Source organism: Protopterus annectens, chromosome 1.part0, assembly GCF_019279795.1.
Source record: "Protopterus annectens isolate FY-2018-M chromosome 1.part0, PAN1.0, whole genome shotgun sequence".
Classification (NCBI taxonomy): Eukaryota; Metazoa; Chordata; order Ceratodontiformes; family Protopteridae; genus Protopterus; species Protopterus annectens.
The window spans coordinates 1,514,265,334-1,514,291,772 of NC_056725.1; the positions used below are offsets into that span (position 1 = coordinate 1,514,265,334).

At 38.4% G+C, this 26,439-nt stretch overlaps 1 protein-coding gene across 1 annotated transcript in view; it reads left to right on the forward strand.

Annotated features, from left to right (window-relative positions):
* Nucleotides 1-2,885: 2,885 nt before the first annotated feature.
* WDR27 (WD repeat domain 27) overlaps nucleotides 2,886-26,439 on the forward strand; it is a 2,477,832-nt gene continuing 2,454,278 nt past the window's right edge. Inside the window, exon 1 of the mRNA XM_044072816.1 lies at nucleotides 2,886-3,109. The gene's annotated coding sequence lies outside the window, so the exon portion shown is untranslated. The remainder of the gene's footprint in view (nucleotides 3,110-26,439) is intronic.

Sequence of the window (26,439 nt, forward strand, 5' to 3'; positions counted from 1 at the left end):
CTGCAGGCAACTAACAGAACAGTAAAAACATTATAAAAAAAACTATGAGAAATCAAATTCCTGGGGTATGTATCCAATAAGACTGTCAGAAAAGTTGTCATGTATCCAGAATCATCAGACGAGGACTGGCCTCAAGTTACCTTTCTACACCACCTTCCACTTTATGACTCATCCGTGCCTCAAGAAGCTGACAACTCCCTCCCATAGATGGCCGGTGGAGGCGAATTTCGTAACCACCACCACTTCTCCAGACACAGCCCAAAATTTGTCCAGCACTTCCAGTTATCCCTCTGGGTTGGTTCTCACCAAGGCTTTCGACACCATCCCCCATTCTGGAATTAAAGCAAGTATAAATCCTTACGTCACAAGATGGGTTGCCAACTGGCTCACTGACAGAACCCACACTGTGAAAGTTGCAGACTCCATATCTGCCTTCAAAACAGTGACAAGTGCAGTACCACAGGGTTCAGTCCTGGGACTTCTCCTGTTTGGTGTCTACTTCTCTGAAGTACAGGCTAACACAGAAAGCCTTTGGCTAAAGAAGTTCGCAGATGACTGCAAACTAGGAGCCATAGTCAAGTCCCCAAATGATGTGGACACCCTACAGAAGGGCCTCACTGAGACAGATGCCTGGTGTCAGAGCCATGGCCTCAAGCTCAATGCCAAAAAGTGCACTGTCACCCCCTTTGGTAAAAACTCTGTACCCATGAACTACAACATAGGCAGCAGTCTACTTAATGCCGAATGTATGATAACAGACCTTGGGACTCAGGTGGAGAGTAGTCTCTCCTTTGATGATACATTACTACGTGCACACATCACAAAAGGGTTCTCATCCAGGGGAGAAAAAAGAGAGCACAAATCACAAAAGGGTTCTCATCCAGGGGAGAAAAAAAAAAAAAAAGAGAGAGAGGTCATTGTTCCCCTCTACTTGACAATCATTAGACCCATTATAGAGTACAACGCCCCTTTTGGAATGTACCTCACAAGACATCTGCAGCAGCTGGAAAGGCCACAGAAGTACCTCACAAAGAGGATTACTGGCCTCAAACAGATGCTCTACACCGACCGTCTCAAAAAAATCCACCTTTACTCTGCAGCATATCACCTACTCCAAGCTGATCTCTGCCTAACATATAAAGCTATGTCAAATCCAGAGCTACTGGACATGCTGCACCTAAAGAAATCTCAATCCCTCTGAGCTACACGCTCTAGGGACCTAAACCTTGTCACTACAATAAACAGGACATGCTGGAAGGATAGATTCCTGTCCCAGAGACTTCCCATACTCTGGAAGGATAGATTCCTGTCCCAGAAACTTCCCATACTCTGGAACAAGCTACCCATCTATGTCAAGCAAAGTTCCTCATTAGCACTCTTCATGAAAAATCTTGAGTGGATGGGAAATACGAAATACACCCCGGGGATCACTTCTGTGGCTCTGCTCAACAGGGGCACAGGAAAATAACTTTCTTGGGTGGCGCAAGCCAGGGAACCTTGTTGGCTAGGCTTACTCAAGCCCTTGGGCAAATAGCCTAGTACCCATGAAACCAATTGCAACCCTATCAAAAAAAAAATATTTTCAATTACATTCCCTGTTAAGTCGCGGTGGTACAGCGGTAGCGTTGTTACTTCACAGCAAGAGGTTCTCCCGTTCGATTCTCGGCTTGGGAGTGCCTTCTGTGTGGAGTCTGCATGTCCTCCCCGCGGTTGGGTAGCATTCGAAAGACATGCATGTGTAAATGGGCATGCCTTCGTTGAAGGTTGGGCGTCGAGCTGGCACCTCTGCGTTTCGTAAAAATCTACTGCCAATCATCAGCGGACGGGAGTTCCGCTGTGGCGACCCCTTACCGGGAAAAAGCCGAAAGACAAACAACAACATTCCCTGTTAAGTCCTACAGGAAAAAGAATATTGCACTTTTAAAATTAAAACAGACCCAGTTACTGAATATTTACAACTGTTACTTATTTTTTTTTTTAGTTTTATAGTCTTGCTATATACAGTACTAAAGAAACACAGGCCAGATGCTGTATAACAGTGTATAACAGTACTACAGTGCTAGAACTAATACAAAGCAAATCCACCAATTAGACTTGTACAAAAAGGATTATGAAAGCTTTTACTCAAAACATAGCAGTACCTACATAATAAGCTCCTTCAACAACTCTGAAAGCTACTGTTACTGGAGGACGTTCATCCAGATGCCAACTATTGACAGAAAAACAGACAGTTCTTCGCATGCAGCTACAGTTCACTTCTTTCCAACTACCCAGCTTCACACGGTGGGTATTCACAAACTTTTTTTTTGTCAAATTAGCTTTTGCAAATCTTTAAATGCATATGGTGGTATAGTGTGCACACCTAGTTACTAGTTTTACAAGTACAAACTATTTTTTTTTTTATTTTCCCAGTTATGCTAGACATACTTACAGTATTTTAATTTTATATATAACCTTATGCCAACAGTTTTTAAACTCATGAATATATCGCAAACCAACGGCCCATGTTAGATCGTGCTGCCTGTAGTACGTACAGAAACATCACTAATACGGGAAACATAGGCAATGAAACGGAGTAGTTTCAATTATTAGGCCTGACTGAATACAAAGAAAACGTAAATCGAATTCTCGTCATTATTCAGAAAGTGCACAATGTTATAATCAACATACAAAGTTGTGGACACGAAAGAGCTAATTATTTTACTTACCTGCCCCTTTCCTGTAGTAAGGAAGGTATGCTTCTGCATTACAATCTTCAGATGCAGGAAATACTAGGGATATCTCGCGACACTTTTCGCTACTCTAGTTATTAACAATACAGAACACTTTCTTGTACATAAACTAGAAGGCCAAAAGAAGAAAGAAAAAAAAACTTAACCCACCCACGCTGTACACGCCCACTCCATTCTGATAGCCAATCAGCCTAGCTAGAAAGTTCTGAGACTTAAACAAACGCAATCCTCAAAAGGTGTTTTAAACTGCAACGTCAGGGTTTTTGTATCGTATTTCAAGACTATTTTGGGTTTGTCACTACCCATCCTCCTAAGCGTCATTTGCTGCCTTGGAGACCAGCACAGAGATCGTAGTATCCAAAGGAACGAAATACAAAGTAAGAATCAAGTCTTCTGTTGTTGCTAATGTGTGATTAGAAGGGGTGACTACCTGTCCCTCTTTGGGCAGTTGTGACCTGCGAAAGAAACTAAAAAATGGCAAATGTCATGAGATTTTAAGACAAAATGTATTGCTTAAGTTTTCTTTAATAGTTACATAAAACAGTTATTTTGTATCTGAAACACATGTATATATTATATGAAATGGCATAAACAACTCAAATGCTAAAGAATAAGCTTTTATTTTGGCAAAAAGTGAAGTTCTGTCCGTTGCAGTGGCAGTAGGTATGTTTTGTTCTGCAAAATCTCGCATTTCTACAAAAACTGTCCCACAATGGGTATTTGTAAGGGTGGCAACTCTGATTATGGTTATTAGCTTTGTCACCTGACTCAGGGACATCGCTGAAATAATGAGGGTTAAAATTTCAAGAACTTTGGTCTCATAAAAATATTGACAGTATTCACAAAGAAACTCGATAGAATGTCATGTACTAAATGCACATGCCAAAACTTCTGCAATGTACTAACATGCTTCCTTTTCTGTGTAACATCTTCAAGGCTTGGGTTTAAATACCTGTCATCGGGCAAGTGTGCATACCAGGTTAAGAAGTATACAAATAAGCGTAGTACTGCACTTTTTTCTGAAATAATGACGAAAACAATAGGTTTATAACTTTTAACAAGCGACATAATTTAATGACGTTAACCATCAGCGTTTGTCACAGATATTGCTGCGGGAAAGCAGGACTCCCCGGGGAAAAATAATAATAAAGGACAGCTGAGAGGTGTGGTTATGAACGTTGACTTAGGTCAACTATATTAACACTAGGAAAGTGTACGTGTTTTGGGCGTTATTTGTCATTTTTTGCACGTTTGTAAATTCCTGAATTATAGAGTGTGCTGTTAAAATTTCGGGTATTTCTGATTAAATAGACGGAATTACCGTAAAGTGAGATTTGCAAGACTGCTTACCTACCCCCTTAACTTGCACATCTGGTGGGTTATAACTTTTACCTTCATACTTCCAGAAACAGGGATACTTATTAAAGTATTAGTATTATGAGAAGTTGACAGAATAAGAGAATGTGCATTATTGAGAAGTTGACAGAATAAGAGAATGTGCATTAACCTGCATTTTCTGAAGCAAAAGGAAACTATAATATTAATTAGTGCCACTTTTGATTAAATGTAACCCACCACATTTTCTCCAAAAGTTGCCAGAGAGACAGAGCAAAATTCTGAGCCAAAATCAGGGAAGTCCCCAAAAATCAGAGATAGTTGAGATGTATGCACCTGGTGGGACTTGTTTTCAATTTACTGAATTTAGGAGTGAGTCACTGTTGTAGACGCCTTAATGGGTTCTGCTGTTCAATACTGGGCGATATTTTAGATTGGGACTTACCTTCCTCAGATTGCGCAGGCAGTGGGCGGGCCCAACTGATAGTGTTTTTCCGCTGCACTGACAGATGTGACGGCAGTAGGGTTACCACCTGTCCCACTTTGCGAGGGACAGTCCCTCTTTGGGCAGTTGTGTCCTGACCAAAAATATTAAAAATGGCAAATGTCCTGAGATTGTAGGACATAATTATGTCCCATATTTTATGTAATACTTGCATAAAATAGTTATTTCTGTATCTAAAATACCTAAATGTTACAAGAAACAGAATAAGCAACTAAACTGCTACAAGAATAAGCTTTTATTTAGGCAAAAAAGTAAAGTTCTATCCTTTGTACTGACCGTGGGTATGTGTCAGCCTGTAAAATCTGATGTGTGTCCCGAAAATGTCCCATTTTGACCATTTGAGAAGGTGGCAATAGTCAGTGATTTTAACCCTTTAGACAACTGTCGCAAGATATATGCTGATGAAGGACTTGTACAAAGCTTTCCAATAGAATTTCTTCAGAGCCAGCAGCTAACCCCCGAACACCTCTAAAATGTTTTGAGAATATGATCGCCGCACAATCATGTTTTGTATAGCCATATGCTAAAAACATAATTTTAGACAATTCTAAACACTGCATGCTCTTTCAATAATAACACTTCTGAGAGATGCTTATAAAAAAGTGTACTCATTTGAAGAGTGGTGGACTAACTGTACCTTGGGCCCAGGGAAATTTTCAAACCATGAGTTCCCTTGCATACATTCTTTTTTTTTTTTTGGACAGCCTTTAAATGCTTTAAGATAATCTAAACTGATATTATAATTCAGTATTGTTTGTATCCATTAATTACAACTACTTGACAGTGTGTAACTCAAGTATCCAATTGTGATTGAAACAAAAAATGGCTACAGTGAATTATCCCAACTTGCTTTATTTTTGTTGTTGTGTCTTTTGGCTTTTCTCGGTTAGGGGTCGCCACAGCGGAACTCCGGTCCGCTAATGATTGGCAGTAGATTTTTACGTGCCAAGTTGCCGGCCCTGACGCACAACCTTCAACAAAGGTACGCCCATTCACGCATGTCTCCACACAGAAGACGCTATAGTTGAGAATCGAACAGGACAAAGTCTTACTGTGAGGCAACAATGCTACTGCAGCACCACCACCGCAGTCTATACTTCTGCAAAGTCATACTAGTTACTATTTAAACTGATTATGACAGCTAGAGTTAGCTATTCTCATCCACAGACATTCCCCATGCTCAACAATTATAGCCCCATTTTTGACTGTGTACAACACAGATGTTTGATTATAGTAAAACGAAATAAATAAGTAATTATGGACACAATACAGTAAATAGTGTAGTTCATGTTTGTTTCATACAAGCACACAGCAACCCAAGTATTTATTATTTATTTTATTTATATTTGTTGACCGGGAGTGTCCGACTGGACGTAGGTCCATTTTCAGCGGAGGCCCGGGGAGAAAAGCTCCACAGTTAAAATAAACAGACAGTAGTTACATTGTATTACATAGCGATTAACAATTTACATAGCAATTACTTACAACATATTTACAGATGAAGAACATAGTATATCAGTAGACAACTAGAATCTTTATCTTTGAAGTACATAACAGACATTAACAAATGTTACAAGAAGAAGTTCCTGCTGTATAATAAGTACTGGCTTATGAACATCTGAGCTTGCTATAATCAAAGTAGTTAGTGGAGTGGAAAGAAAGGTAGTGGTTGGATGGGGAGGGTGATATTAGAGTGGGAGTTGCAAGGGCATAGCCAGCATGTTTTTAGGTGCGCTTTTAGTAAAGTTTTGAAGTGGGTGCATGATGGTACAGAGGTAATTGTGGGTGGGAGGGAGTTCCATAATTTGGCTATGGTGCAAGAGAATAGTGCTTCACCAGCAGAGTTATTGGCTTTAGTGATCTGCAAGTGATTTTTGTTGCTGGTGGTGTGATAGGGTTGGAGTAGATTCTGGAGGGATGGGGCGTTTAGTGGATGATTTACTAGTTTGTGGGCGAGTGAGAGTTGATACCATTGAAGGAGGTGAGGGATTACGGAGTAAGTATTTCATCTTATTTCATGCAAATGCACATTAGTATTGCAAAGCTCAGGGACTGACTGAGCAAACAAGATGGTAAGTTACTTTTCTTTGCAAACAACCCCTACCAGCACCTAGCAGTTATAGTCACTTTGGTATATACACCATATCTGACTGTGCTAACAATTAATAGTTTTCAACCTCTTAGTGCAAGAAGCAGGAGCAAACAACAATAAATAAATAAAGGCCTAAAATCAGAGATATATTTAAATGTTGCTCTTAAATACATAGAAGGTTGCTAGAATAACAGTTTTGTATTGGCATGCATTTTTCTGAAAGATGTGGAATTTGATGACTCAAATGTTTGTCATTATTTAGCGACTTCATTCCTCAATGATTTGTCAGAATACCACACATTATTTATGAGGCGTAGATCAAATCTATGAGGCAAAGTCGGGGCCATTCTATGTATTAAGAGGTAATTTCAGCTTTGTTTCACATGAACATTATCCCAATATTCCAACTTATTTCACATAAATGCCACACCAATCCTTTAATGCCAGAATTTAAACTGGGCAAACGTTAAGAATGTAAGCTATTTTCATCCACATCCAACCCATTTATTAAGTGACTGCTATCTTCAATATCAAACTGCTGCTGATGTCTGGTTACTGCAGCCCACGATTGATCTTTCAAACCAGAGGTCTGCAGCTCTCCACTGTACCATTTTAATAATCACAGGTGTCTGCTCATTGTCATCCCAGTGAATCCTAGGAAGACAGCATACCGAAAACTGTGACACTTTAGGGTCACTACAGCCCCCTTAATTAATTAATTAATTAATTAATTAATTAATTAAATTGATTTATTAAATAATATTTGTTTTACTTAATTTCAAATGTATTTATTTATTTTTTAATAGTATTGCTGGCATGTGCTGCACATGTGAAAATGGCAGACATCTTGAGCTAACACATTTTCCCAAATTTTTCAAATTAAAACAAAACATGAACAAATATTTTATTAATGATTTTTATGTTTATCACATATGCCAAGTAAAATAAGTTAGCAGTTCTGAACATAACAAACCTTAAAATTAATCTGTTGGTTAGTTATGGGTTGACCTGGAGCTGTGGGCCCCAGGTGGCTGCCCATATTGCCTCTATTATAATCTACCACTACATGTGAGTATGTTGAGTATGCCTGGCTACACCTTTGCCCCTGTAAGCCCAGTTATACGAAAATTACAACAGTGATAGTTATTTGAAATATTGGACATTAGAGGAATTGGGATAACTGAGATTATGAGTTATTAATGGGACTTTTTTAGCGGAGTGATTCTTCTCAGTCATTTTACAATTCAGTCTACAATATTCTTTATTTTAATCAGAATTCTTTACATCCTTAACTCAAATATAACACATTCATTCTCCAATAATCCCTTTATTTATTTCTGGGTTATAGGGGAGGTAGAGTTTAGGCGTGTTGACTCACAATCGTGAGTGCATGTGTTACGCACACACACACACACACACACACACACACACACACACACACACACACACACACACACTCTATTGGATGCATACCCATGTCCAGAACACATGAGGTTTTAGAACAGCTGGATGGTGCTATGTATCTAACCAGTATTGCCCTGTTTCAAGGTTGCTGCCAGATACCCTTAAAACATGCAGCAAAGGAGAGGTCACACTTTTATCACTCTGGTTTAGTTGTATGAATTCACTATGATGTCTATTAGGATGGAAATTGCCCCAGCGACTTTACGGAAGGTAGAAGATTACATCATATCAGGAGCTGGAGTCTATGTATAGCTTACATAGATTATATTACAGTCTTTATCTGATCCCGGGAGGAATATGTATGAGATTTAAACAAGTCAATGAACATATTAAAAAGGGCTAAGTTGACTGGACAGATAAGAAGGGCAGAAGTAACTTCTCTCTGTCTTCAGGTGATGGTGGCAAACTTCTTTCAAAGCCTGACAAAGTGGAAGCTAGCCAGGCATGCCCTATCCCTAATACCAAAAAACAGGCAAGGTGTTCTTGGAAGAGAGGAGTATTACAGAAAGTTTGCCACTAGCTATCATGCCTCAGCTGCTCTCTTTGCTTACCTTAAAAATAACAGGACAGACTAGTTTATCTAGATGCCATCTTGTGAGAAAGCTTTTCCAAAACTCAAGGAGAATTTGAGTGTACCCTCTGTACTGGCTAATCCTGATTGTACTGAAGAATTTAAATTTTTCATGGAGATAGGTGCTTCAGTACATGAACTGGAGGATGTACTTAGACAGTTCTCCTGAGAGAGGACCACCCAAGTAATATACCTTAGTCTTAGACCACAGTCAGAGGAAAAACTGCTATGCAGAAGGAATGAGTGGAAAAAGTTTGTGTTCTCTGAAAGCTCCACATATATGGCAGAAAATTCACAATATTTGCAGACCATAGTTTGTTAAAGTGATTACATTGAGCTGTTGGGTAAAATGGAAAGTTTCATAGATGAGTTTGAAATTACACTTTTGTAATATGACAATCATACACTAGATTTGTGACAGTAATGTAAATGACCTGCCAAAACAAGATATTTGGTAGTGTAACTTAAGATGTGTCTATAACTCCCAAACTTAATTTTTTGGTGGTGTCATAAGAAAACTTTCCTCTGTCTAAGAAGGGAGAAGTGTGACAAGTTGACTGAAATTTTTTTTCCAGAAAAAGCATATATAAAAGCTGCAATAAGCTGCTAAAGATATTGCAGCAAAGGAATGCATTGGGCTGGGAGCAAGGTGGCATAATATTGTGATACCACTGGTTGTAACTATAGTTGCGGCTGCTCGCTATAATTTTTTGAGGTATCAGTGTGCATTTACCGTATGCTGTTAAGGCTAACTACTTCTTATTCATTATTAGCAGCAGCATAGCTCTCAACCTCTCGGCACAAAAAAATCTGGACAAAGCCAAAAATAATGGGGGACAAAGCTCCAAAATTAGAGACAAATTTTAAATATTGCACTTATAAACTTAGAAAGTTGCTAGAATACAAGGTTTTGTTACCGTACATTTTCTTACCGTACATTTTCTTAAGAATATGAAGTCTAAAAATCAAATGCCTGTCATCAGTTAGTGAATTCAGTCTACACTGATTTTCCACAAAAATCCAGAAAACACATTTTATAAGAAACAGATCAAAAATATGAGGCGAAAATCTGGACAGTTGAGAGGTATGGAGCAGTGCTGATAATAAGACTGCAGTCCCTTTCTATCAAATATAATTGATCATGGTGGGTGTGAATTTTCTATACCTGTTCATCACAGAGAGCATACTATAACTGAATAGTATAACCAGTTCAGGGGAAAATATACGGGGGTACTTACATTTCTTTGCACGTCTGTTCATAAAAGCACAACTTGACAAAACCCATTCAACAACACCCAAGTCAGCAAACTGCTGGAAAATATGTGAATGGGTGAGAACTTAACCCACCCAGCCATTACAGGGCTCATGTTAAAACCTACTCCCAAGTTTCATTAAATCAGTAGTCAGTTGGTTTTGTCATGGCATATTCTGGTTAATAGCAATTTAACAAATGTATATATACCCAAATAATTATACTTGAGGAGGTATAGTCACCAGTATTTCACTAGAGAATAAATGAAACCTAGGCACTTTAACATTAGCTATTTTCCCTGAAGCATGGGCATTCAAATGTTTTTGCCAATAGTAACTTTGGATTTGCATCTGAAGTTTACATAATTGGATTCATTATATATTGCTGCAGAAACAGTGTCCCCATTAGTTGGTGGAACTTTGAAGAAACTCTTTTCCTTTATGGGTAACCTGAAGGCTGGCCTGTTGGTTGTGGTGGCTCAATGATCTGGAAAATGGGGTGAGCAGTTAGAGGGTTTGACTGTAACAGTATGGGATGAGAAGCAGTATTCTGAACATAACAGCCTAACTGCAGAAGTAGGTATGCTAACACAAGACAGGCATAAAGAGTGATGGGGTGATGGTTGTTCTTGCCAAGTACTGAGACACACTGGTGTGCAAAATGTCTGAAAAGGGAAACATATTTTCATGCTTTTTCTACTGTGACCTAAAAAATTTTAGTGTTATGACTGGACGTGAGGGCTACTATCAGTAGGGATATTTTAATTTGGGAGTGAGAACATTTATTTCAATTATATTTATATCCTAGTAGGGTAGTTGGAAAATCTGATGCAGTAGCTTAGTTGATTAAGCTTCTTTTTATCCACACAAAACTTGATATAATAGTTAAGTGATAAGGTTGGGGTCAAGCCAAAGGCCCAAGTATTTTTATTTCTGAACCTAACCAGTAGATATGTTTGAATAAATGCTGAAGTTTGTGGGGCAGACATTTTCATCTTAGGTTGGTTCCAAGGGCCACGCTGAATGCTTTTTTTTTTTTTTTTTTTTGCTGTTGTTGATTGTTAACTTGTTTTATATGACACAGTTCTATAGTTTATTAAATATTCTTTGTATTCCATTTCGAAATCGAGGCTTGTCCCCCTTAACTCAAGAAAGAACAGATCAGCTGCATTAATGAATATGTTAGGCAGATCATCCTTTTGAGCCAGATAGGTAATAAAGAGAGGTGACAGGACTGGATCAAAGGCTAAGACCTGGCTAAGACCTGGGGACTCCAGCTTTGAAGGGCCCTGACTCAGAGGATGTTGGCTGAGGAAACTCTGAAAGATATATCAACAGGTAGTTTTGAAATAATTTAAGTGTACCATCTACAGAGCCCATTGTCTTAAGATTTGCTAACCATAATCAATGATTAAGCAAAATGAAGACATGCCACACATCAGTGGTAAGAAAGCTTTTATTCAGTCCTGAGTAAGTCAGATCTGAGGAACAGTAGATTACTTATATTCATCTGTATATCTATCCATCTTTTCTTAGGAGCCTCTTTTCAGAGGAGACCTGAGGTGGTATTAATACCACTGGGGGGAAATTGGGCCAGAGCATTGGAGAACTTTCCCTTCTCTTTTCAATAGGTACTATGGGGTCATTTACATATCCACCTGTGTTACCAGTGACTCAGACAGATGGGGTTTGGTTTAATGTCTCATCTGAATGACGTATGGTATTTTGCCTTTCCTAAAGCAATGATTTGCTCTCAGCAGTAGATCATATTTAATGCTGTAGTCAAGGATTTGATCATGAAAGATCCTTCTGAATACTTTCTCTAGTGGACAGTTAATTTTCTGGTCAGTAGGGTTGGAGGCCTTGTGTAATGTGATTGCTAATGCATATCTGAACTGCAGTGGATCTGTACAAGTGATGTTAAATAGATTAAAAATATTGGCCAGCAGACAAGCGATGATTAGCCTTCCCATTTTAAAAAATTATAAGGTGCAGTGTTGACCTCTTTAAAGAGCTTATGGTATGCAACCTGTCTTGCAGGTTTCTGACAGTATTGGTGTAACTGACTGAAAGTTAAATGTTGGGGTATCAAGGAGGAAGAGGGAGGGTGCAGTGCGATGGTCTTGGCTTTTGTTCAAATAAGATGGAAGCCAACCCATTAGAAGGGGTGACTGGCTCAGTATGATTTTTGACCTTACTAAAAAATATATTGCCAGGACCTGATTGCTTGATTACCAGTTATTGGTCGTGTGCTCCATTAAATCTGTATTAACCTTCGAAAAGAGTTTCTGAAAAATGACAAAACCTGACTTGCTTCTTTCTCAGGGATGCAACTTTTACTGCATCACTGATAATTCAGAATTTTCTTTGGAGTTCTAGAAAACTTTTTTAATGTTGTCATAAGCCTCTGGAGATTTTCTATTGTTTCTAGGTCATGTCCCTCTCTAAATGGCTTCTTTAGCCAATGATGTGTGTGTGACGCCCCACCTCTGAGCCAGTAATCAAGGAGCCTCAATCCTCATCACTGGCACCTGTGGGGAACAGGTACACACACAGTATCTTCATATGCAGCTCTCTGCATCATACACAATCAAATACAACTGACAAACAGGGAACATGTCAGTCCGGGCTGGTTCCTCTCTCTTTCTCCATATTCTCAATAAGACCCCCCACAGCTATAGAATTGAGTCCTTAGCCAGGGTTCCAAGCCAAGTCCTCCAACACTCTCTCTATCCAACCAGTGCTTCATGTTCCTGCCCATGTAGCTGACACGCACACTCTTTGAGATTTGATTTGCGTGCACACACACACACACACACACACACACACACACACACACACACACCTGGGAAAAGCTCACACAGGTTTACTAGCTATGGCCCCTTTTTGCCCAGACTATAAGGTAGTTATCACTGTGTCACCAGAGCCCCTCACCAACTACTTTAAGGACCTTAACAAAGGGTGTCCAATTTTACTGTGTAATATTAATGCTAACACAAATGGTAGATTGATCAAGAGCAAGGCTATTAGGAGTGGCCCTCACAGTGTCACCAAATAAATATCCAAATACTCTCAAAACTTAAATACCTCTACAAAGATCAGCCACAGCGAAAGATTTAAATACATTTAATAATAAAGAATAAAAGAACAAACAATACTAAATATCTATTCACAGTGACGTCGGAGTTCAAAATCACAGGAAATATTTAAAATAACACAGAAGGACAGACTCAAACAAATACAGAAAAACAATATCTAAACTAAGCTTCACTATATTCCTGACTGAATCTAACAGAATTATATATACTATTTCCTAATAACTTACTTGGGTAAGGCAAGATGAAATATGTCAGCAGTCTCTGTAGTCAGGCCCTAAACAGAATACTCTGTCTCACTATGAGACTTCTCAAAAATATCTAAAATATCACTTCTGGGATAGCTTGCAAAATTACATAATTTCTGGTCATCTGATTACTAGTTCCCATGCAAACCCCCATTGCTGGAAGCTGGCAGGATTTGTCACCTACCTGTAAAAATACACACACAAGGGCTTTTGCTCAGATCTGTGGCAAGTGCTATAAGTCGTAAAACAGTTTCATACCTACACACTTCCAGATTAGTAATTAGTTCACCCCAAAGACAATGAACAAGGCTTCCTAGTACAGACTTTTGTGTCTCTGGCTGCATTGAAAAGTGTGAGATAGCATCTTTATTGCCTAGCGCATAAAGTGATTTAATTTCAGATGTATCTTAAAGTTTGCTGGACTGAGGTTAACCTCACTTTACAAATACATTTTCAGCACAGACAGACATGCAGTTCTAATACATTTGCAACACAAGCATCTTGTATAAATCAGTTTGATATTCAACAAATTACATATAATTATTTACAGAATTAAAGCTAGTTGTGCTGGCAATACCTCCTGGTCACATTTGCAACACAAGCATCTTGTATAAATCAGTATGATATTCAAAAATTATATATAATTATTTACAGCATTCCAGCTAGCTGTGGTGGCAGTACCTCTTATCATCACAATGTGTATCAGCCTTAAACCTTCTAGACCCGTAAGGGAACAGCTTATGTAAAGGAGAAATGATCCCAAAACCCAATCCATCATCCTGCCTGGGTCTGTCTCATGTAGTAAAGATTCCCAATTAGTGTTGTTCATTTGCACAATAAAAGGGGATTTCTTCCTATCAGGAAGTGATCTCCCCTTAATGTAGATAAGGTTATTTCTCTTATAGAATCATGTAGTGGTAACCGGACAGCAATCACTTAAAGTGCTAGGTAAGATCATCCTTACACTAATGCACAAACATGATGTTATGGTGATCAGTGAATCTAGCTGCAAGTTGTTACTCATGATATGGCTGTGTCTGATAAAGTCTTGGGTAAACTAGGCCAAACTGTAGAGGGACAAGAGACATGCAAGTTGATTGAGTGGACTTTGCAAAATTAGATTAAAGCCGCCTGTGATCATTAGGCTGTTGTTGCTCCAATACCTAAAAGTATCCTATCAGAACTTCATGGAAAAGATTGACTGAAGTGTGGGGTGACCATGTAACCTATCCCATTAGTTTAATGTGACCTAGGAAAAGTGGCTGAACTAGAAGCCATTTGGAAGCGCCCTCCTGTAGTATGTCATTTCTTATTAAACACTTCATGATTATGCTTAGTGTTGACTAATAATAAGTGTCACCTTACTGTATTGCCCAGCTTGCTCTCATGGAACAATACAAACCACTGTGTTATGTAGCTGAAAGGATAATTATCCTTTAACACGATTCAGTAATAGTGACTACATCAGAATCCTCTGCTATCAACTAGGTTGCAGTCTTGGGCCACTTATTGTTCAAACCATTGCTTTTTGTAAGAGCAATGTTTATGTCTCTAACTCAAACTAAACTGGAGTTTGTGGAATCATACTAAATGTTTAATGGGTGAGTGAGAGAAACGAGGTTGAGTGGCCAGATGATCCATGACACAAATGCTAAGAGAATGGAAAATAGTAAAACTAATATTTTCCTTCCTGGTGTTGGTTATTTGTACAGGAGCTGAGCCAAAGAAAGTGGTTTCTTAGTCAAGGTTTATATTTCCATTTCAACTAGACAAATCACCATTTTTGAAGAGGTGATTGCTGTATAAAGAAAGCTAAAGTTGCCCTCTGTTTCATTGACCTAGATTTAGCTGCTGTCTGCTACAAAGGCACTGGAGAAAGCCTTAAAATTTTAAATGTTAGCAATCAGTCCAAATGCTATTGAAATAGTAAGTACTTAGAGAGGCCCTATTTTTCAATCTTATCAGTATGATGGGATAATAATAACATTGTCGGTTCATATGTGTATCCTTGGTTAAGTCAAATAGACCACTAGGAGCCTAGCCTGTGCAAATCACAGGTACTTGCTGCCTTTATCAATAAGGGTCAGGAGAGCTAGTCTAGGCGTGAATTTCCAGATCTTCATGTACTCATCCAAGCTGGAGCTAAAGTGAGTTAGGGACCTACTTTGTTTGATTTGGACAGAGAGATTATTCCAAAGATAGGTGATCCTTTCAGAGAGGTTTTTGTTCTGCCAGCACCTGCTATTAATATTGAAATGTAGATTTTGATCCCCAGAATGGGAATGAGCAAAGCAACTTGTTTATGAATATATAAAAGGTCATAGTTATGAATGTATAAAAGGTCAAGTAGTACATAATTGTTTGCAATTGTGTGAGCTAAGAGGTCACCACACAACTCTGTAGTATGCTTTTAGGTGTTCTTTGTAGTTTAAAAGATTTTCTTGGTGAGGAAGTATTTGAGTTTTTTCCTGGTTGGACAACGTGTTTTGGTAGATGATTGCCAAATGGGGTATTATATTCTGTTGAGAAGGAAGTAATAAGGAAGGGCAATAACTTTCTTGGACCTGCAGGATATACCTTTATCAGTTGCACTAGTTGGAAGGAATATAATATTGTCCAGGAATATAAATGCATCTCTTAGTTTCCTTTTATAAATTTAGTATTGCTGTATAAATAACATTGCACTTAAGTTAGATATAGTCAGAAGGGACTTGGATACATATGTTGATAACAAATTCCCTTTGACTCCCACATCTCCGTAGTGGTTAGAAAATCACTCTCCCTCGCATAACTTGTATTTTGTGGTGTCTCTTCAAAGTCCAAGGAAGTTATAAGCACACTTTATTCATTCCTTATTAGGTCCATCATTGAATATAATGTATTTAGCAGCCTGTCTAAGCACCTAAACCAATTTGACAGACCTCAACATTTCCTCACCAGAAAGATCTCTGGACTCTGTACCCTTAGCAGTTCTGATAGACAAAAGGTTCTGTCCCTCTACTCACTGTCATACAGACTCCCAAGGGGTGGTCTCTGCTTGGCCTTATGTGCTATAAATGACCCAATACCCTTTAAACTCCTTGACCTAAACAAAACCAGTGGTAGAGGAAATGCACACTCCAAATACCTAACCTGTGTCACTACATTAACCACACCACATGGAGTGACAAGATACCTAACCCAACATATGTCCCATTTCTGGAATAGGCTGCCCTGACCTATCAAGCGGATTACTTTCCTATAAACCTTTAAAAACAGTCTGAATCCCAGAATTTCACCAGGGATATGTGGAGAAATGCTGCTTAGTGGGGGACATGGTAAGTTTCCTACCAGTATTGATAATATGGCTGAGCTTTCTGTTTGGCTATAAGCTTAAGAATCTATGAACATATGACAGTATCTGTTTTGTGGTAGGGTATCATTTATGAGGTAGTTGAATGTGTGTTTTTCCTTCTGTTAGAGAACAATACTGCATTTGTTTGTCTTGAGTTTAACACTGTGGTTCTGACAGTAGGAGTTTATGTGGGTTAGGCCATTTTAGAGGGTATAGATGTCATCCAATGATTTGATGACTGCTCTGAGTTTGCAGTCATCTGGAAAACAGAAACCCTTGATATTAGCTTGTTCCAGTCATCTAGTGAATTGTATAAGGTTTAATTTAATTGGATTAGTGTCTGAGTAATACCAGAATACTGGATAAAGTCACCAAGATTAGTAGGCAAGTCCTACCTTTCACATAGCCAAATTGATGAAGATTGACAGCTTGTAAACTGCCAGGATAATTATTTATGAGCTTTAAGGAGAGTGTGTCACCACTGCAGATAAAAATTGGGTCCAGTCTGAGTCAGTTTGTTGTCTAGTCAATTATATAAGGTTAATTGGATTAGTTTCTGAGTAATGTAAGAGTCCTGGATAATGTCAATTGCCTTGGCTAAATCCGGGTAGGCTGTATGCACCAATATATCTTCATCCAGTGCTTCACTGACTTTCTCAAAGAGATTCACCAGATTTCATAGGCAGATCCTACATTTCACATAGCAAAATTGGTGAAGATTGACAGCTTGTAAACTGTCAGGATCATTGATTATGAGCTCCCTAATTTTAGATACATTCCATTACTTTACAAATTATGTTGGTAAGACTATCTGAGCTGTAGTTTCCCATGTTGGTGGTAGAAATTCCTAAAGTGGAGGAGTACTACAGTGGCAGTCCCCCAGGTCTATGACACATTTCCAGTAGATACACTAAGAATTAGTCAGTTTAAGAGAAAGGCAGAAAGAGAGAGAGAATCTGTGAGACAGTGTTTTATAATAACAAGGAGACAGCCTGATATATCATTTGGACCCAAAAGCGTTAGAGATTTTGCTTTGGGACATCACTGACACAGTACCACTATGCTTTCTCTATGCAATCAACTCTCAGATGAACTAATAAGATCAATATCATCTTCTTCATCATCATAAACCCCCTTTTCTCATTATTACATGGAGTTGGAGTGTGTCATTAACAGTAGTCACTGTGATCAAATCACCCACATACAATGTTTACAGAGATCAAATCACCTAGAGACAATGTTTACAGAGATGAGTGGCTAGTCCTGACACAGAGACAACAAAAAGATCATTACTTCTGTTTTGCTAGCTCTGTCAAAAGCTTTTAACACAGTATCCTATAACTTACCTTTAACTAGACTTGACAATTTTAGCTTGAGAAACTGTAAAATAAATTGGTTGACAAATTACTTCTTTCATAGATGTCTTTTCAAATGGAAAGAATATATGTTCCACAAGGATTTGTCTAGGTCTGCTTCTGTTTAACATATTTATCAATGATATGCAGAAAGCGAAAGATGATGCTGCCATTATTGAATATGCATACTGTTTAATTTTTTATAATTTTTATTAACATTACATCCCATAGTGACATAATTACATATTGAAGTATAAAACAGAAAACAAATCATTGCATAGATTTTTCCATGCATTATTCAGATATGATTATTAAAGTTAAGATTATTTAATTTGCTCAAATCCTGTCTTCCCTGAAATATCACTCTTCCTCCTCTTGAACATTATTATTTGTGTATTGTTTCCACATATTCCATTAATTTCTATGCAGTTTGCTCCTTCCCATTCCTAAAGAGTCCATCTCCAATTATTTTATCTCCTTTACAGCATTTAATAATTCCTTTACAACATTTAATAATTCTGTTACAGTTGGTTTTGTTTTTGATTTCCATTTTCTAGTAATTGTTTTTATTTATTTATTTATTTTTTGGAAACCAGCAGCATTAAACTTAGTAGGGCCTTACTGAGTCCTGGCAATTCATTTTTTATATTCCAGCTCAAAATAATAATTTCCTTGATATAAGATTGAGTCACACTGACCAAGATCTTAATTTCAGCTCTCCCAGTATGAAAAAAGTAACTGATAAGTAAGGGCCAATAATTCTAGTTATTTTAGTAAAATTCAGTTACTGGCTAATAAATATAATGCATGGGGCACACCAAAGAAGAAACTCAGAGAGCCAGAAAGAAAACCAACTAGAAAAGATGAAAAGAAACACTGACTGGGAAGAATCCTGCAGCAGATCAGCAAAAAGCAGTTCAAACTCCAGCTTTGGTACAAGAGAAATGGCTTCTAGTAAATTTAGAGGGAAAATAAGTCAAAAGTGCTCCGTGCTGATTTAAAGTAAAGGAAACATTGAAAGAGTATATCAATTCAAATAACAAAAGGCTGGAAAAAAATGGAAGAAGCTTTAAATAACTATTATGATTACGTAATAAAACTGCAAATATCAGAGGTCAAAATGAAGAAAAGGCTAGCTGAGTATGAGACTGCTGAAAAAGAGCTGCTTAAAAAAATAGTAGAGTAGAGAATGTAGCATGCAGAGAAAACCTGAGTTTTTCTGCTGTGCCAGAGAACCTGTAAGGAACAGACTTTATTAATTTTATAAAACACAAGTAAGTAACTGGTGTGGTATTCATCAGCTGAATTTGTTACTTGAAAGGTCACGTCATTTGTATGCTCCAATACCTGCATTAGTAAAAATGCAATCATTTTTTTTCAAAAATTTCTTTATTCAGTTTTTCAAATAGAAATGGTAAAATAATCTTCCATTATACACATCATTTCAAATGGAAAAACATGCATTTACAGTACATACAAACAATAACAAAAACAACACCCTATACACATTATGTACAAAGAAGTCACACTAACAGCCAACTTATTAGAATGCCAATCTTAAGTAAAAAGAGAGGATCTATAAGAACAACCAGTAATCGGATATTGCCAATGGGGGGAGAGGATAAGGAAAAAGAGCATGTATCCTATATACGGAATAGATCCTTATGCAGTCAGCTAATTACCAACAAATGAAAAAAAAAAAAAGAAAAGTTCTGATTAAAATTTCCTACCAGCTCCTTATAATAAGGAGATCTTTCCTAACAATATTTTTCACCTCTTAAGGATGACATCCAGCAAGTATTCCCAATATTTGCAGTAATATTTATGTTTGATGGTTATGTATAGTAATTTGTGGGAAGAGATGTATTTAATGGCTAAGTTGTTGAAGCCTTCCCACGAAAGGGGGAACAAGAGTCCAGTTCTTTGTGATGTAGAATTTAATAAGAGCACAAATTATGATGAGGACGTGTTTTAGGATTTTTGGGATATTGTTTGTATTAATGTGTAGTATAGTAGTTTCCCATAACAGAGTGCTCTTTTCGTAACCCATTTTTTCAAGCCTAGCTCTTAATGTACACCCTAGATTATACACTTTGCTGCACTCCCACATAACACGAAGGATATCTGCTGATTGACTAGGACAGTGCGGGAATTTAGGTGAGTGGTTAGTATTGAATTTATTAATTTTTTTGTGGGGTGAAGTAAGCGTCATTATTAATCATTATTTGGGTGTATAGTAGCTTTTTGAATGGAGTGAATTTGACTGTATTTTCAGTGGCAGTCTTTGTTTTGCTCATTAACTTGTTGGGATTTCCCTTGCAAGAACGCAAAGAATAATAGAAGATTGCGACATTTTCTATCCATTACCAGTTTGTATACTCTAGAAATTGTTTTCCCCTTAATCGTCAGGTTTTTGAGAATTAATTGAGATAGATTAACATCCTGCATAACACCATTATCTGGCATGAATTTGGCATTTATAAGATATTGCAGAGAGTTAAGAATGCTTACATAATTCTTTGGAAGATTAAGTTGCATTCTAAGTTGTGTTATATCATATTCTCTCCAGTAAAGATGCAATCATACCAGCACAATGAGTTGATCCTGACATTGTGGCAGAAGGGCACATTATTAAAAATTACAGACAGTAGTGTGTGTGTGTGTGTAGAAAATGATTATTCACTGTAGACCAAGCAGAAAAGCTGATTTGTCCTAGCTATCAGGGAGTGTCATGAGGCAGATGTGAGACGCATGTTGCTGTATCCAGCCGTCTTCATAAAGTTTTTTCCCTTGAGGTCAAATTCATTTTTTTGATGCAGAACAGGCTAAGAGGGAATTAAAAAAAAGTTTGCCCAACAAAAAGTAAGCCATCAAACAGAAGGGGACTGTGCTTCTCATTCCGCTATAATAAACCCCATAGAGAGACTTTGCCAGTGAAACCTTTTCCAGTGTTTCAAAGAAAAATGCTTAAGAGATAGGAAAAAGTACAGGAGCTGACCAAAAGAATCAGGAGTATCTTGAACTTTAACTGGAGTTTGGGGTTGGGAAGTAGAGATGAACAGAAGGAAGACCAGCAACACTGAAATTAGTGAATATATATGTGAGAATTTAAAGCATCAGTCACATTTGTGAAATATTGATTTGCAAGAAAAAGTGGTTGAGAAAGATTGGAATTTTGTTGACTTTGTTGAACATGTTGGGGGCCTGATAGGCAAATACCCCACTTCATGTCATCGGTGTTTGGATGGACACTAAAAGGAAAAATGAAACAGGAGAAAAAAAGAAAAAGTAACTGTAAGAAAACAGTTTTTATTCTCATCAGTATTTGTATTAAACAGTTTATCATATAAATTGCATGTTACTGATTGTTGTAAGTGATAAAGATACTAAAGTAAACAAGTGTTTTTTTTGTATTTTTTAGTTTTAAGAAATGTAGGCATTACAATGTAGAAAAGTAAAGAAAGGCTGGAGAAATGCACATTTAAGTTAACAGGACGTAATCTTGGGCTGTTAGGTTGGGGTGTAAAAGTGCACAGATTATAATATATGTAGAACTGAAATGTTTTATTTTACCTTTGGACAGGTGAATAACTGGATTATTGCAATTGGCTTAATCTAATGATATTTTTTTTCTGTAAGCAAGTGCATTTTAAAATGAGAAACCACAATGTAATGAATAATTTTTTTAAGCAAATAAATGCTGCCGAGAAGTTTCCAGCTGAGAGCGGATGTGCATTTTGTTCTTCTGTTTCCATGGAATAAGCTGACTAGGGGTGAAAGCAAATCAAGAGGTCTGTGCATTTGTTTAGAGAAATGTAAAATTAAAAGGTAGAAGGGGAAGCAGCTCAGTAAAAATTAAAGTCTGAAATTATTGGAAGTGAATAATAGTTCATCTTCTGGTAACTACATACTTTAATGCATTTACTAGAACAGTGTATAATTTAGTTTGATTTAAAGGTAGTCAGTTCACTTTTTCTTAAGGCTAAATGTTAATGTTTTCTGAAAGCATACAAGTTGTTTTTCATATCAGAAAAAGGAATAAAGACAAGACAAGAACAGACAACAATTATTGTAAATTGGAGCACAGGTTGTAATGTGCTCCTTAGCATGGATGACCTTAATTTTAGTTAAGTTAATGCCTGTAAGTACAGATGACAATTTGGAACAATTCATTATTTTAATATGTATATAGTTTTGTGTGTCTGTTTTAAATTAACATGTTATTAGGGTGTTCTGGGGAATGTGTCATGTCTTTTGTTTGAGGGGTTTCATTAAAACAAAATGTCTTGTAAAATGTGACATAGGTTCATAGGAAGTTACTAGGCGAATGGCCCTAGGGCCCTTACAAGTCCAGCCAAGTTCTACCTTTATTTCCACGATCAGCACCTATTGCACTTGTCCAAGGGGCACACAGGTGGAACCCCCAGGGTGCAGTTACCCATCCAATCATCCAGATTGCATTTGAAGAGGTCCAATGAGGTGCTCTGACATAAAGTGGGAATCTGTTCCAAAGGTGTGGTAACCTGTGGTAATCTGTCCCTTCAGCAGGTTCTATTAATGTCACATACCAGGTTACGGTCTTTAGAGCAAGTAACCCATATACCATTTGAATTGTGGATATGGAGCATTTCCAATAAAGCAGGGTCAGATATTGTTTTATATGCAAGGCAGAGATTGCCTCTGAGTAGCCTGTATGAAATGGAATAAAGTGACAGTAATTTCAGGTGATTCACATAGGACAGATGCTGAAGACCATGAATTTTCCTTGTGAGGAACCTTTGTGGTCTCTCCAATTGCTACAGGTGCTTGGAAAGGTACATACCAAAAGGGGTGTTCTGCTCAGTTATTGGCCTGATGAGGTAAGAGTACAGGGAGGTTATAATTTTTTTTCTGGAGGCAATGCCTTTACTTATGAGATGAGCAGTATAGAATGCCTTTCTTACCACTGTGGAGACAGGGTGATCAAAGGTAAGGTTGCTGCCAACCTGTGTGCCAAGGTTTCTCACCACTGAGTGCATACTTGGGGTGTTGCTGTTGATGTGGTAGTTAGCAGGAACATCATTCTTACCGAAAGGGATGATAATACATTTTTTGCATTGAATTTAAGGCCATGACTTTGGCACCAATCATTTGTTTGTGTAAGACCCTTTTGTAGGATGTTGACATAATTTGGAGATTCTATGACCACTCCCAATCTGCAGTCATCAGCAACCTTTGTCAGCCATGGACCTTTAGTTTTTGCTTGTACTTCGTAAAAATAGATTCCAAACAGAAGACGCCCGGGACTGATCCCTGTGGAACACCACTGGTTACAGGTCTGCTGTTGGAGGTGGAATCCCCTATTTTGACTATATATTTTGTATCAGTGAACCTGTTAGCGACCCATCTAACAATATAAGGGTTGATACTTACCTGGGTGAGTTTGTCAATAATGCCTGAGTGGGGGATAGTGTCAAAAGCCTTGGCCAAATCTAGATAGGCTGTAGTCACAGATTTCCCTTCATCCAGAGCCTTTGTGACTGTCTCAAAGAAGTCCACCAAGTTTAACAGGCATGATCTCCCTTTGACAAATCCAAACTTGAGTAGGGTCAAGTATTTGTAGATTACCTATATCTTTGTTGATAAGGTCATGATGATTTGATCCATGGCCTTGCAGATAAGGCTAGTCAGGCTAATAGGTCTATAATTTCTGGGGTCAGTGGAAGCACCATCTTTGTGCAAGGGAATAATGGTGGCCATTTTCCATTCAGCTGGGATGAAGCCAGTGCTTAGACTATGATTGAAAAGAGTACCCAATGGTGTTGCTGATTCTTGTTGGGGCCCATGTAGGATGCAGCCTGGGATGTTATCAGGTCCCATAGATGTTGTGTTTTTGGCCTTAGAGAGGATGTTTATGACCTGCTCTTTAGAGATACAAGGTAGGGGACAGGTGGTAGGGATGTCATGCGGTACGTGTGATGGGGACAGGGGAGTGAAGTTTTCACAGAACCTGTCAGCCAGCAGGTTAGCTATGCCCACAGGCTCAGTATATGTGGTATGATTAACTACCAGTTCAGCACAAAATCTGGGTTTTTCCTTTTAGGTTACGTTTGTAACGAAAAAACGCCTTATGATTGTCTTTAGTTGAGGAAGCTAATTTGGATTCATAGTTTGCTTTGGAGGACTTCACAAGAAGTCTTATTTGGTTGTTTAAGCTGAGGAGGACATTTTTCCAATTTAGGGCTCACTCTCTCTTAATCTTGGACATCAATTTCTTCCTCTTATTGTAAAGCCTGTTAATGGAAGTTGTCCACCAGGCAGGTCTTGTCTTCCTTGAGGAGCTTGTTTTGGTCCTATCAGGTGCAGCCGAGTCAATGCAGTTATACAGGTGTTTGTATAAATCATTGGTGTAGAACTCAGCATAGTTGCCAGTTCCATCAGAGGGGGGAGGTGCAGTAAAGCTATTTATACTGGGTCTGTATTAAGTCAGCAAAATGGCATAACAGTGAATGCCGTTTTGCAGATGCATATAGAATGAAATTTCATAACAGTGACAGCTCAGGTCAGCAAATTTTTTTTTTTCCCCAGGGAAAAAAATCGCTTGGTCTGAGCCATGCCATTGCCCTTTACCCCACTGTAGTGCGATCTTGGAGTTGGTATATTTAGTTAGGGGGGTGTAGGGGGCACAAGCCCCACATTGGGAGGTGTGGGGGGCAAAGCCCCCCCCCCAGTCTGCTATGTTTTAAGTCATGTGCTGTGTTTTGTGGTCTACCGATTTTTGCTCTTGTGGGATTTCATTGTTTGTGTCAGCAAAATGGCATTCACTGTAATGCTGTTTCTCTGACTTAACCATTTATACCATCCTGTAAGAGGTTATAATCTGCTTTGGAGAAGTTTTTTAGTTTAGTTGCTGTTGGGGGTGATCAGGTAAAGATAGTTACTTTGAATGAGACTAATTTGTGGTCATATTTCACCAGGGACGACCTCACAGTGGGGATGCTACAGTGGTCTCCCATATTGTTGGCAAGAAACAACTGTGTAAAGGATCAACCTGCCAAATATAAGTGGGTGCATGTAACACAAAAGTGGAACTAGACATTAAAAAAGCTATCATATATAACAGGTGGGAATAATAACTTCTTATCATTATGGCTATACTAAACATATTATTTTGGAGAATAAATGGCATCACAGGTGTAGATAAAAGGTAAGAGTATTGAATTTTATTAAGAAGTGCAGAATAAAAATAGCAATGCTACAGGAGACGCATTTGGAAAGAAGTGAGCATATGAATTTGATAAAGAAAGTATTTTAGGATTACTATTAAACAGAATAACAGTGACAAAGATTCTAAGGACAACCACAAGGCATTCTATAGTTATGTCAAGAATCTAAATGGCAATACTCAGATATGCTGTGAGCTACAACAGAATGGCACTAAATATACTGATCCCAAGGATATTGCCAATATCCTAGCAGACCGATTCAGTGCCAATTTCATCCCCATCTCGTCCCCTAAAGGGCCCATCTCAATACCAAAAGATTGCCAAATGCCGGTAATCACGGCCACACAGATAAAAAACTCACTCTCCAAAGCTAAGAATACAGCATCCATGGGACCAGAAGACATCCCGGGCTGAGTACTGCATGAATTACAAAATGAACTGGCACCTCATCTAAGTGTCATGTTTAATCATAGCCTCACCTCAGGCTTTGTGCCCAATGAGTGGGGCCTGGCTACAGTTATCCCACTCCACAAAGGGAGGGGTCCACCTTGGACCCCAGGAGCTATTGTCCCATCAGCCTAATGAACCTGATCTGCAAAGCCATGGAACACATTATCATGGAACTTATAAACAAAGACAATGGCAACCTTCAAACACCAGACACCACCCAGTTTGGTTTCATGAAGGGCCGATCTTGTCTCCTCAACCTGATTGACTTCTTCAAATCAGTCTCTAGAGCCTTGAATGAGGGTAAGACAGTCCACACAGCCTATCTGGACCTCGCCAAGGCCTTCGACACCATCCCCCACTCTGGAATCATAGATAAACTTACTAAGCTAGGCATCAATCCCTACGTCACTCGATGGGTCACAAACTGGCTTATTGACAGAACCCACACTGTAAAAGTAGCTGACTCCAAATCCAGCTTCGGACAAGTGGAGTACCTCAGGGTTCAGTTCTGGGACCGCTCTTGTTTGGCATCTACTTCTCTGAAATACAGGCCAACACCACAGGACTCTGGCTAACAAAGTTTGCAGATGACTGCAAACTGGGAGCCATTATCGAATCCCCAAATGATGTGGATATCCTACAAAAGGGCCTTACAGAGACAGATGCCTGGTGCCAGAGCCATGGGCTCAAGCTCAATGCCAAGAAATGTATAGTTATCCCCTCAGAGAAAAAACATGTACCCATGAATTACCACGTAAGTGCCAGTACACTAAACACTGAAAATGTGATAAGGGACCTAGGG